The 13,800-nt window shown below is 41.2% G+C and overlaps 1 protein-coding gene across 10 annotated transcripts in view; it reads right to left on the bottom strand.

The window, feature by feature from the left end:
• Window positions 1–13,800, bottom strand: part of CPEB3 (cytoplasmic polyadenylation element binding protein 3) — a 239,167-nt gene that overhangs the window by 48,017 nt on the left and 177,350 nt on the right. The window lies entirely within an intron of this gene.

The following is a 13,800-nucleotide window of genomic DNA, read 5'->3' as shown; positions in this document are numbered from 1 at the left end:
GAGACTGTCCCACTGCACTGCAGCCTGGGTGACAGAGCAAGACTCTGTCTCGCACAAAACAAAAAACAAAAAAAAGTTATCTCTTTTTTATTTATCTGATTTTCATAAATGAGGCTGGTTAAATAAAAGCAAGCCTCAAAATTGAAGTAAATTTTTTTTAAAGTAGAAAAAGAAATCTTTATGGCATATTTCTATTTGGTCATTTTTCTTAACTGGGACTCTGACTTAGTGCCCATAGTTTGTCCTATTTTATCATAGAGTAAAAATAAGTTATTTCATTAGAATTTTAACCTTAAAACATAAACCTTTATGTACATGGTTTTATGTATAAAACCTTAAAACATTATCAAAGAATAGCTTAAAACAAAAACAAAAAACATCCTTCCACACCAAAAGGCAAATTTTGCACTGCCTCAAAACCAACCAGTTAGGCAGAGCCAATATGCTCTGAGAAGCGAGCTGGGTGCAGAAAGGGAACCTGGTATCTGTCCTCCAGGAACATGCCATTCCCCCTCCCCTCCACCAATGACTAAGACAGATAACAAAAAAGTTGACTTTTCATTTCCTTATTATTAACAAAATTGTTCATTTCCCCCATTACTCAGGCATCAACACTTAATGCAAGGAAACATATGGGATAATTTGTTATGTGGCTTGGCTTATACCCAAGAGTACTTCCACTTGAAAGGTAGCGCCTGTGGCAATTATACTTTCAAAGCATTTTGAATGAACTTTAAAATTGGCATTGCTCAGTTAGAAACAGTCTACACTTCTTCTTCTTCTTTTTTTTTTTTAAGATGGAGTTTCCCCCTTTTATCCAGGCTGGAGTGAAGTGGCACGATCTCAACTTGTGCAACCTCCGCTCCCCAGGTTCAAGAGAATTCTCCTGCCTTGGCCTCCTGGGTAGCTGGATTACAGGTGCCTGCCACCACACCCAGCTAATTTTTGTATTTTTAGTAGAGACAGGGTTTCACCATGTTGCCAAGGTTAGTCTCAAACTCTTGACCTCAGGAGATCCTCAGGGGATCCACCTGCTTCAGCCTCTCAAAGTGCTAGGATTACAGGTGTGAGACACCACATCCAGCAAGTCTACACATTCTTTAAGATTGCTACAAAATTCACTCTCACCTTTTTGCCTTTATTATTATTTTTTTGAGACAGAGTCTTCCTCTATTGCCCAGGCTGGAGTACAGTGGCGTGAACTTGGCTCACTGCAACCTCTGCCTCCTTGGTTCAAGTGATTCTCATGCCTCAGCCTCCTGAGTAGCTGGGATTACAGTGCGCCACCATGCCCAGCTAATTTTTGTATTTTTAGTAGAGACGGGGTTTTGCCATGTTGGCCAGGCTGGTCTCAAACTCCTGATCTCAAGGGATTTTCTCGCTTCAGCTTCCCAAAATGCTGGGATTACAGCAGTAAGCCACCACACCTACCCACTTTTTGTCTTTTATGACACTCTTGCCCTCAACAGTTAGCCAGAAGACACAAAATCTCCATTTCTTCCCTAGACCCTGAAAATTTGAACCCGTTTACAATATCGTTAACATTCAGGCATTTGCTCCATCTTTACTGCATGAAAACAAATGCAATTCTTTCCTTGTAAATTTTCATGTTTGACTAAAGTATCATTCCCTTGACATTTACTATAAAGGTAGGTTCACTAATACCATAGAGCATCACTTATAAATGCCTTCATGAGGACCTATTGCCTATTACTAATTTTTTCATTTAATACACAATAATTTCCTGACATTGTGAGAACAAGGATTCTAATCTCTCTCTCTCTCTCTCTCTCTCTCTCTCACACACACACACACACACACACACACACACACACACACACACACACAGATGTATCTTTTTCTACACACAATCTCTCTTCTAATCTCCTTCCTAATAAAGCAGTTAGGGCAGGCAGCTTCAGGACCAGGTAAGGTAATTCCAATCATTTTATGTTAATTGCATTTGATCATAAATCACTTTAAGAAATGAAAGCCATTCTTGTGTATTATCCAGTGATCTGCTTTCATTTAATCAGAAATACAGGAAATGCAGACTTTTATAACAGCTGTCGGTTACCACTGCTCAAAACAATTCTGCAAAGGATCTCAAGCCTACCTGCTGAGAGCTTTCATTATCACCTACTGCCTTTTCTGCCCACTCCCCAACCCCCTACCTCACTTCATCACATCCCACACAACCCATTCCTTTACTGTTGGCAATACAGATTAGGTAAAAATACAGAAAGAGGAATCAGGACACAGTGCTGATTAACCCCACCCACGAAATCTACATTTTCTGATGGCCACCAGAAAACAGTTGCTCAGAGCTGTCACCTCTGCAGAATTAGAGAAACATCAACATAGAACAATATCAGCAAACTAATATAAGCATACTAAACAAAAAATAATATTGTGGTACTATTTGTACGAAAAGTTCCACTCACACTCTGGCTTCTCTCTGAAATATAAGCCCATACTCACACAAGGCCTGTTTCTCCAGACCTCAGGTCCTGATATCCATGTTTTATCCTTCTGGACTTACTCTTTGGATATATTTTCTGGTCCTGATTACATATATATGTGTATATATATAAAGTAAATATATATATATATATATATATGTGATTATATATGATTTTATATACATAAAGTATACACACACACACACACACACCTTATTGTAATATTATACTGTATAAGCTAATTCAAATATCTTGTGGAAAGGCTTAGAGTATTAATAAAATGACCACTTTTTAATTAGCTTTGTTTCTTTAATAATTATTTTTGAGAACAGATGAAATTAGAATTCTGTCCTAATTCAATATAAATTTCCTCTGGCAAAATATGCATGTGTGTACACACACAGACACACACACACACACACACACACACACACACATATATATAGTTGGTCCTCTATATCTGCGGGCTCTGAGTCTTACAGGGTCAGCCAATCTCAAATAGAACATTTTTTTTTTTTTTGGAGATGGATTCTTGCTCTGTCGCCCAGGGTGGAGTGCAGTGGTGTGATCTTGGCCCACTGCAACCTCAGCTCACTGCAACCTCCACCTCCCAGGTTGATGCAATTCTCCTGCCTCAGCCTCCCGAGTAGCTGGGACTATAGGTGTGTGCCACCAGACCTAGCTTTTTTACTTTTTATTTTTTTGTAGAGATGGGGTTTCACCATGTTGGCCAAGCTGGTCTCAAACTCCTGACCTCAGGTGATCCACCTGCCTCAGCCTCCCAAAGTGCTGAGATTACAGGCGTGAGCCACTGTGCCTGGCCTAGAAAACATTTTAAAATAAAAATAACAACAGTAACAATAATACAAAATTTAAAACTATAGTATAACAACTAATTATATATACCATTTTCATTGCATTAGGTATAATAAGTAATCTAGAGACAATTCAAGGTATACAGAAAGAGGCACATGGGTTACACCCCTCATATAAGGGACTTGAGCATCCATAGATTTTGATATCTGAGGGGGTTCCTGGAACCAATCCCTTATGCAAACCTAGGAATGACTGTATAGGGATAACTCTCTGTGTGAGTGAGAGAGAGGGTGTGTGAATGAAACAACTTTTCCAGTATGTTGTCAAGTAGAAATAGTGAAGATACCCTTATATTATCCTGAGGTGATTCCAGCACTTCTTTCCGGAGGAGCCTGACCACATTTGCTTGTAATGATGACTCTAAAAAGAGGTTGCTGGCGGTGTGCAGTGGCTCATTCCTGTAATCCTAGCACTTTGGGAGGCCGAGGTGGGCAGATCATATGAGGTGAGGAGTTCGACACCAGCCTGGCCAATGTGGTGAAACACTGTCTCTATTAAAAATACAAAAATTAGGCGGGTATAGTGGCAGGTACCTGCAGTTGGGAAGCTGAGGCAGCTACTTGGGAAGCTGAGGAAGGAGAATCATTTGAATCCAGGAGGGAGAGGTTGCAGTGAGCCAAGATAGCGCCACTGTACTTCAGTCTGGGTGACAGAGTGAGACCCTGTCTCAAAATAAAATAAAATAAAATAAAAATTTAAAAAAAGAGGGGCTACAGTATCCTTTGGGAGGCACCAGCCCTTGGGCCATGCCATGTCCTTATGGCAGGGGTCACACAAACTCAAAAGACCATAGAGTCAAACAGGTAGCACAAATGCATCAAGCCATATTTGGGTTAGTAGGTAGGCAGTAGCACACTGGAGTAAACTATTTCTCAGCTCCAGCAAGTAGTTCCCACTTGCCTATGTATTGTCAGACTTTTTCCATTTTTCAAGAGTGACTAGAAATTCAGATTTCTATGTGAAACTTCAAGATTTTAAAATGGGAACTAATTCAAACATTAAAAATCACTATACAGGCTAAATAAAACTATCTGCAGACCAGATCTATCCCATGGGCCTCAGTTCATAATCTTTGGCTTGAAGGGTTTAGTTACGGCACAACTCACAATGATGGAATGTTTTGTTCCATTAGCACACATTAAAGAAAATACAAAAATCGTTTTTCTTTAGTTTCTCTCTAAAGCACATATTCCTATAGAAGCTCTCAAGAGGACAACTTTTGGCTGAATTACGTGTCTTCTAAATTCTTATCTTCTGAATCAGTAATCTGTTTAATATAACTGCTTATCTCCAAAGGCAAAATCTTTTTAGGAGTAAAGACAAAAACCAAACATAGAGCTTACTGGTATAAATGTAATAATTTATACCATATAGTGACTTTAACATCAGCCTTCAAGAAATCTAAAAGAATTTAACATTAATAATATGAACAGTTGGTAGTGAAATTACTAATCTTCCTTTTCAAGGTTTCCCAAAGTGTATTCTGTGGAACATGGGTCCCTAGGACTAGTGTGCCAGATAAGCAGTGTTTGGGAAGAACTGTAAATTATCTTCTCCTTCTTGGAGTTTCACGGCACCCATTAGTGTACTTAATTAAAGGCTCTAAGAAAGTCTAGAGAAATCTGTTCAGACGGACACAATGGCTCACACCTGTAATCCCAGGATTTTGGGAGGCTGAGGTGGGTAGATCACCTGAGGTCAGGAGTTCGAGACCAGCCTGATAAACATGGTGAAACCCCATCTCTACTAAAATACAAAATTAGTCAGGCATAGTGGCCCATGCCTGTAATCCCAGCTACTTGGAAGGCTGAGGTAGGAGAACTGCTTGAATCCAGGAAGTGGACATTGCAGTGAGCCAAGATAACACCATTGCACTCCAGCTGGGCAACAAGAGCAAAATTCCATCTTAAAAAAAGAAAAAGAAAGAAATCTGTTCAATGTTGTTTAACTCAGCATTTCCAAAATTATTTCCATAGACCCTATTTTTTTCATGACACCTATTAATACCTACACTTCCTTTTTTTTAAATTTTGAATTGGGGTTTCAATCTGTTGCCCAGACTAGAGTGCAATGGTGCGATCTCAGCTCATCATAACCTCCGTCTATCTGGTTCAAGTAATTCTCCTGCCTCAGCCGCTCGAGTAGCTGGGATTACAGGCATGTGCCACAATGCCTGGCTGATTTTGTATTTCTAGTAGAAATGGGGTTTCTCCATGTTGGTCAGGCTGGCCTTGCACTTCCAACCTCAGGTGATCCTCAGCCTCCCAAAGTGCTGGGATTACAGGCATGAGCAACCATGCCTGGCCAATACCTACACTTCCAATAATACTGTCCCTACTATACTCTACTCTTAAGGTGTATGAAAATTTGGCATAATAAGGTAATGATTAATAAAACATTTCAGAAACTTCACTCCATTCCAGGCCTTTTTCCTCACTTATTTCTTGATACTACTCTGAAAAATTCACTTCTATAGAGATTAACTTTAAATGGTTAAGAGTATAACAAACTGATATATTAGACAGATGTTCAAAGAACTGAAAGTTTTCTGGCTAAACTGTATAAAGGATATGTTACCAAGCCAGTTTGACTATTTTTCTTTTTCTTTTTTTTCTTTATTTATTTTATTTTATTTTATTTTTTTAGAGACGAGGTTTCACCATATTGATCAGGCTGGTCTTGAACTCCTGACCTCGTGATCCACCCGCCTTGGCCTCCCAAAGTACTGGGATTACAGGTGTGAGCCATCACGCCTGGCCTATTTTTCTTTTCCTTTTTCTTTTTTGAGATGGAGTCTTGTTGTGTCACCTAGGCTAAAGCGCAGTGGCGCAATCTCAGCTCACTGCAACCTCTGCCTCCCGGGTTCAAGCAATTCTCCTGCCTTAGTCTCCCGAGTAGCTGTGATTACAGGCACCTGTCAAAATGCCCAGTTAGTTTTTATGTTTTTAGTAGAGACAGGGTTTCACCATGTTGGCCAGGCTGGTCTCTAACTCCTGACCTTAAGTGACCTGCCCACCTCAGCCTCCCAAATTGCTGGGATTACAGGCATGAGCCACCACGCTGGGCCCAGTTTGACATTTTTCTATCAAAAGAGTAAAATAATTATAGCTCCATATAAAAACTAAAGTTTCATCCGACTTAAAACTAAAAGTCATTAATAGGGATAAGATTAGGTCAAGGGCGAGGAAAAACAAGATGTGCAATATGGGTCTTTCTTTTCTTTTCTTTTTTTTTTTGAGAGAGGCTCTCACTCTGTCACCCATGCTGGAGTACAGTAGCACATGGAGTACAGGTATGTGCCACCATGCCCAGCTAATTTTTGCATTTTTTGTAGAGACAGGGTTTCGCCATGTTACCCAGGCTGATCTTGAATTTCTGGGCCCAAGCAATCCGTCCACCTTGGCTCCCAAAGTGCTAGGATTACAGGTGTGAATCACTGTGCCTGGCTCCATGGTAGGTTATTTCTTTAAACAGAATGCTATATGATAACATCATTTCCTAAAAAGAAAATTTCATCATTGACAATTGACCAAAACCTTTTAGTTAAAATTAAATATAAAATGTATTTTTGGCCAGGTGCGGTGGCTCATGCCTGTAATCCCAGCACTTTGGGAGGCCGAGGCAGGTGGATCACCTAGGTCAGTAGTTCAAGATCAGCCTGGCCAAAATAAAACATTAGCTGGGCATGGTGGCAGGCACCTGTAATCCCAACTACTCAGGAGGCTGAGGCAGGAGAATTGCTTGAACCAGCACGGGGAGATTGCAGTGAGCCGAGGTTGTGCCATTGCACTCCAGCCTGGACAACAAGAGTGAAGCTTCGTCTCAAAAAAAGAAAAAAGCATTTTTGGCCAGGCATGGTGGCTCATAATCATAGTACTTTGGGAGGCTAAGGCTGAAGGACCACTTGAGGCCAGGGGTTTTAGACCAGCCTGGGCAGCATAGTGAGACCCTGTCACTATGTAAAGCTTTTTAAAATTTGCTGGGTGTGGTGGCTAAGGTAGGAAGATCATTTAGGCCCAGGAGTTTGAGGTTGCAGTGATCTGTGATTAAGCCACTGCATTCCAGCCTGGGCAACACACCAGACCTTGTATCAGGGAAATATTTTTGTTGTATCTAATTTAATTACATGATAAGATAAAACACAATATTTTAATTTTGTTTTTTCCCCCCTAGCAGCAAGGATAAAACATAGTTTTAATAAGAATAGTTTTTGTTTTAAGACAGAGTCTTGCTTTTGTCACACAGGCAATGCAAGGCATTGTGCAATGTCAGATAGGCTCTGCAGCCTGCTGCAATGGAGCGATTTTGGCTCACTGTAACCTCTGCCTTCTGGGTTCACGCAATGCTCCCGCCTCAGCCTCCCAAGTAGTTGAGATTACAGGCGCCCACCACCACACCCAGTTAATTTTTGTATTTTTAGTAGAAATGAGGTTTCACCATGTTGGCCAGGCTGGTCTGAAGCTACTGACCTAAGGTGATCCACCCACCTCGGCCTCCCAAACTTCTGGGATTACAGGCGTGAGCCACCGTGCCTGGCCAATAAGAATAGTTTTTAACATGAACTTTAGGGCTTCAAATTTCTCAACATAACCACATCTCCCTACAGCTAGAGTTCTCTCAGTTTAAACCACAATTTACTATTTAGATATTCATCCACCAATACATAATATCGTCAAGCTCATTTTCAACATCTCACTCTGTATGGTCCCTATTTTAGGTTACAACAGCCATCACATGAACATCCTACTGCACAGTGCCTTCATTTTCACCTGTTCTTCACAAGGCAGCTCCAAAAAGCAAACTGTTCAGTGTCAACCGTGCAATCAGGTGGCCCGCTGGGGAAACTACCTGACCAAAGACCCCCTCAAAGCCATATGTTCTTTTTCCCATAAAGGACCTGGCTCAGAGCTCGGCTACTTTCCCCCATATTCTGATTTCCTTTTCTTCTTTTCAGTACCCTTCAAACTCAAACTCTTTAGGAAAAAGTCTCCATTTTTCTCTCCCTAATCCTACAGTTCTTTTAGTCTACATGAATCGGAAAAACAATACTGCAGAACCATCAGGACTGCACTCCCCAACAAGCAGCAGCACCCCAGCTCATCCCAATAGCCAGGATGAGTCAGCTAAACCTAGGTCTGCTGACTACAGCTGCAACAGCTCAGTTGTAGTGGTGATGAACTCAGACCCACCCCAGCTGTCAGCAATTCTATTTTAAACATCACAGACTTCACAAAATGACTGGATTGCCCCAGCAATATCAGAAATAAACTAGTTTGTGGCCTGATGCAGGGGCTCACACCTGTAATCTCAGCACTTGGGAAGCCAAGGCAGGCAGATCACTTGAGGTCAGGAGTTTGAGACCAGCCTGGCCAACATGGTGAAACCCCCATCTCTACTAAAAATACAAAAATTAGCTGGGTGTGGTGATGTGCACCTGAAATCCAGGAGAATCACTTGAACCTGGGAGGTGGAGGATGTGGTGAGCCGAGATCATGCCACTGTATGATGCCTGGGTGACAGAACAAGACTCTGTGTCAAAAAAAAAAAAAAAAGAAACTAGTTTGTGGTTTGTGAGGCATCTTTATCTCTTATGGTATAAGGAGTTGCTCTGTTATTAATCACCAAAACTCAGAGCCACAACAATAATTGTGGTTTGGACTCTTCACAGCACACTGATACTGTCATCTCATTTCGACATAATTTTGACCACTTAGCTCCCTAACAAATAGGTCAGCCAATTTCTAGGAGTTGAGATGCTATCTATCATTCTCAAGTGCTGGAGAAGAAGAAATGCCTTCCCTGCATCTTCTGGAGATAGTGGAGAGAAAGGAACCTAATAGCTAATCAGAGTCTTTAGCCTCAGTAAGACTTCTATATCCTGGGTATCCCTGGGGGCTTCAGTCAGCCCTCTGTCAAGCCTCAGGGCAAAAATCTGTAACTTTCACATTCAGACTTTTCCTCCCATTTCCTAGACATGAATCGTTTCCAAGTAGAAATAGAAAATCTTTGTCAAAATAGCCAGGATTCTTCCTAGGCAGGGAGCCAAAAGCAACCCTGGGAAATTCTTTCATGTCCTCCCTGGATGCTCCAGGTCTACCCTCAGGTTTATGAAACAGTCCAGGTACAAAAAGACACTCCTGCTACCTGCACCATGCTGCAGAGCCTATCTGACGCAAGGAAACGACAGGCTTTACAACCCCTTTGGGACCTTCAGTTACTGATGAACAATTCGAACACAGCATTCAGTATACTGTTTCAAAAGGGCATTCAGTGCAGAAACAGAACATGCATAAGCTGCCCCATGAAAATGGTTATGTATATCTTTGCACTATATTTAATAAAGCTATTAGCAATTAAATGTTATACCCAGAACACTCAAGTCAACACCTTCTCTCTAAAGGCTTTTCTGACTGCCTCAGAAACATCTGACTACTCTGTCCTTTGAGCTCTCTCCCCATCACAACAACTCCCTATAATACTTTTATCAGAGCATCTGTGGCTCCTTAGGTCACTTACTGGTCAAATGTCTATTTCCCTCCATTGTACTCTAAGACCCTCTAAGGCTGAAACCATATATTCGTGTGGATCGCAACTGCCCAGCACAATGTCTAACCATTAGTGAGTGCTCTGTGCAAGTTTCGTGTGTAAACAACTGTTTTCCTGAGGGGCAGACACTGGTGTCACAAAACATGTCCACCAGCTGCTCTTCTACAGCTCCCAGATCACTCTCTTCACTCCACTGAGAGCCACCTTCCAGGGGTAAGGAAATAGGATCCATTTCGTCACCAGTGGATGCCCAAGGGCTTGGGCTTAATGAGTGCAAATTTCTGATGCCATTAGGTGAGACCCACTCAATGATCAGAATTACCTGTGGTCATCATCACTGTTGATGCTGCTACATCACTCAGAAAGCATATAAATGATGGCCGATTCCCTTTTGAAAGAAAAAAGAAATCACCAGCACTTTTGAGCACTTATATTGCACTACCGTGCTAGGCATTTTACACAGTCACAAACAGCACCACACTATATGCTTTAAATATTATCCCTGCTGGCCGGGCGCGGTGGCTCAAGCCTGTAATCCCAGCACTTTGGGAGGCCGAGGCGGGTGAATCACGAGGTCAGGAGATCGAGACCATCCTGGTCAACATGGTGAAACCCCGTCTCTACTAAAAATACAAAAAATTGGCTGGGCGTGGTGGTGCGTGCCTGTAATCCCAGCTACTCAGGAGGCTGAGGCAGGAGAATTGCCTGAACCCAGGAGGCGGAGGTTGCGGTGAGCCGAGATTGCGCCATTGCACTCCAGCCTGGGTAACATGAGTGAAACTCCGTCTCAAAAAAAAAAAATATATATATATATATTATGCCTGCTTTAGAAATAAGGAAGCTAAGGATCAGAATAGTGAAGTCATCTTGGAACTGAACTCCAGGTTTATAAAACCCAAAGTCTGCATGTACTCTTTCCACTATAATCAAGTTGTGCGCCTGCAAGGCTCCCTGTCCTCCATGCTACTGGCCACCAGTCACAGCTTCCAGATAGGCTCCTGGACAAGTCAATGTGAATTTCTACCAGTGAGCGATTAGCCACTCTTTTTTTCTCCAAACTCTTTATGCCCGTTTGCAATGCATCAAGAAATGACCAATGGAGATTTGTTGGACATATTAACTAACAGTTAGCAAAGCTCAAGAAAAACGAGTTAGCCTTGAAACTAGCACTATATTCTTCTACCTTAACTTTCAGGTTCACAGTCTCAGGTAATCTTGTACTCCAGCCAGACAACTTTGTCCAATGTCTACATAAATGTGAATTTTCAGCTCCATGGTACAGGGACAAGGATGTTGTTACTGGCATGCTGATTACTAAAACTCTTGAGAGGAATGTACACATAAAAAGTTCAGGTTACTGAAGTTTTTCCTGGGAAGAAGACTATTCTTTGAATGAGCTTCATGGAATACTAATTATACAGGAATCTGCATGAGTATTATCCCCAAAGCAGGTATGTAAAATGATGGATTAAACAATTTTACACAAATTTATATATTGTAAGACTTCTCAGAACCTTAATATATCAATGTTTCCCAAATTATTTTGGATAAGGAAACTTTAATTAAAAGACAAAATGGATATACAATATACAAAGTACTCAAAAAATGATAGCTATTTTCATTAAGGGAAACTTTTGTCAACAGTCCTCTGAAGAGATTAGTCTTTGATGGGACAAGTATTGTTCAGAACATATTCTGGAAAACACTGAATATTATCCCTTAAGGGATGGCAGTGACTATTTCGTCCACTAACTACCATTTAGCACAATGGAAATGTAACATTTTTTAGAACTCCCTGGAAAAAAAAATATAGCTTCCAAAGATTCAAGCACTAAGAAACTCTGGAACAATCTGCAGATTTGGAGACCCAGGGCAAAAAAAAATCAAATTTATTATCAATGGGAGATACTTCTCTCACTTTGGAAAAGAAATTCCTTCCTTGAAGAAATTCCTATGATGGAAAGTGTCCAAACCATGATTTCTTTTCTTTTCTTTTTTTAGAGACAGGGTCTTGCTATTGCCTAGGCTGGAGTGCACTCGTGTGATCACAGCTCACTGCAGCCTCAGACTCCTGATCTCAAGCAATCCTCCTGCCTCAGCATCCCAAAATGCTGAGATTATAGGTGAGAGCCACCATGCTCAGCCTCAAAGACCAAGAATTCAAGAAACAAATAAATAAATCAAGATCAGAAATGCTAAAGATTTCTGAGGTGGGATATAACACACATGATGATATGGCTTAGCCATGAATTTTAAGATGGACATACAAAACCAGATTCGAATGGGCCAAGATAAAATTATGGTTATGTCTTAGGAGGTACTAGGTGAAGAATGAAATACCCTTAGTAAATACATCATAAATGAAGGACTGAGGCAATCAAGGTGCTCTATATCTATAACTTGGTCTCTATCTATTTTGCCCAATTCAATTTATCTCTATTACCTTTCATATATTTGTACTCCATCTAACCAACCTAAATATTCTCCATTCATGTCACACCATTTCCCATTTCTGTGTTCATGTTTTTGCCTTTCCCTGAAATTTCTATTCCCTATACTTCCACTCTTCTCTTGGCCAACTCCACATTCTCCTCATCCTTCAAGCCTAATTCAAATGACACTTCATCCAAGTTTTCTCTCATCATTCTAGGTATAGATGAACTCTCCAAAGTACATAATCTGTATCTTACTCTCTTGTTTTATCTTTGTTAATTTGGCAAATATTTGATAACCTTTTATGTGCTAGATTCTATAGACACTGCGTATTTACATACTTGTTTGTGGAATTTTTTGTTGTTTTGTTTTGTTTTGTTTTGTTTGAGACTGAGTCCTGCTCTGTCTCCCAGGTTGGAGTTCAGTGACCCGATCTCAGCTCACCACAACCTTCACCTCCCAGGTTCAAACGATTCTCCTGCCTCAGACCCCAAGTAGCTAGGATTACAGGTGCCCGCCACCAAGCCTGGCTAATTTTTACATTTTTATTTATTTATTTATTTATTTTTGAGATGGAGTTTCGCTCTTGTTGTCCAGACTGGAGTGCAATGGCGGGATCTCGGCTCACCACAACCTCCGCCTCCCAGGTTCAAGCAATTCTCCTGCCTCAGCCTCTCGAGTAGCTAGGATTACAGGCATGTGCTACCACACCTGGCTAATTTTTGTAGTTTTTTAGTAGAGACGGGGTTTCACCATGTTGGCCAGGCTGGTCTCGAGCTCCTGACCTCATGATCCACCTGCCTCAGCCTTCGAAAGTGCTGGGATTACAGGCATGAACCACCGTGCCCAGCCTATATTTTTATTTTATTATTTATTTATTTATTTTTGATATGGAGTATCACTCTGTCACCCAGGCTGGAGTGCAATGGTGCAATGTCGGCTCACTGCAACCTCTGCCTCCTAGGTTCAGACGATTCTTGTCCCTCAGCCTCCCAAGGAGCTGGGATTACAGGCACCTACCACCATGCCCAGCTATTTTTTGTATTTTTAGTAGAGATGGGGTTTCACCATTTTGGCCAGGCTGGTCTCAAACTCCTGACATCAAGTGATCCGCCAGCCTCGGCCTCCCAAAGTGCTGGGATTACAGGCACGAGCCACTGTGCCCAGCCTATACTGGTTTTATCTATGCATTATACTATTAACTTTTTTTTTTTTTTTTGGCTATTCCCTCATTACCATTTAATTAACTTTTGGACACAAGATTTTATGTCAACTCATAGGAGGTTCTGATTCATAGTAACCAGTACTGTGCCTTGACCATGGTAGGTACTCAAACATGGTCTGAAGGAAGGCACGCCATTTTAAAAAGACAGTTCTATATAGGGCTGGAGATAGCCACAATAACAGGTATCATTCACCATACATGATGTGGCGATCCGGGAAGGATTCATGAAAGAGATGGTATTTGTGAGGAGTTTTGAAA

Source organism: Sapajus apella, unplaced genomic scaffold, assembly GCF_009761245.1.
Source record: "Sapajus apella isolate SASKATOON/1434 unplaced genomic scaffold, GSC_monkey_1.0 scaffold58, whole genome shotgun sequence".
In the NCBI taxonomy this organism is placed as follows: Eukaryota; Metazoa; Chordata; class Mammalia; order Primates; family Cebidae; genus Sapajus; species Sapajus apella.
Note: the sequence above shows the minus strand (reverse complement) of the source record. Positions and strands in the feature narration are given on the sequence as shown.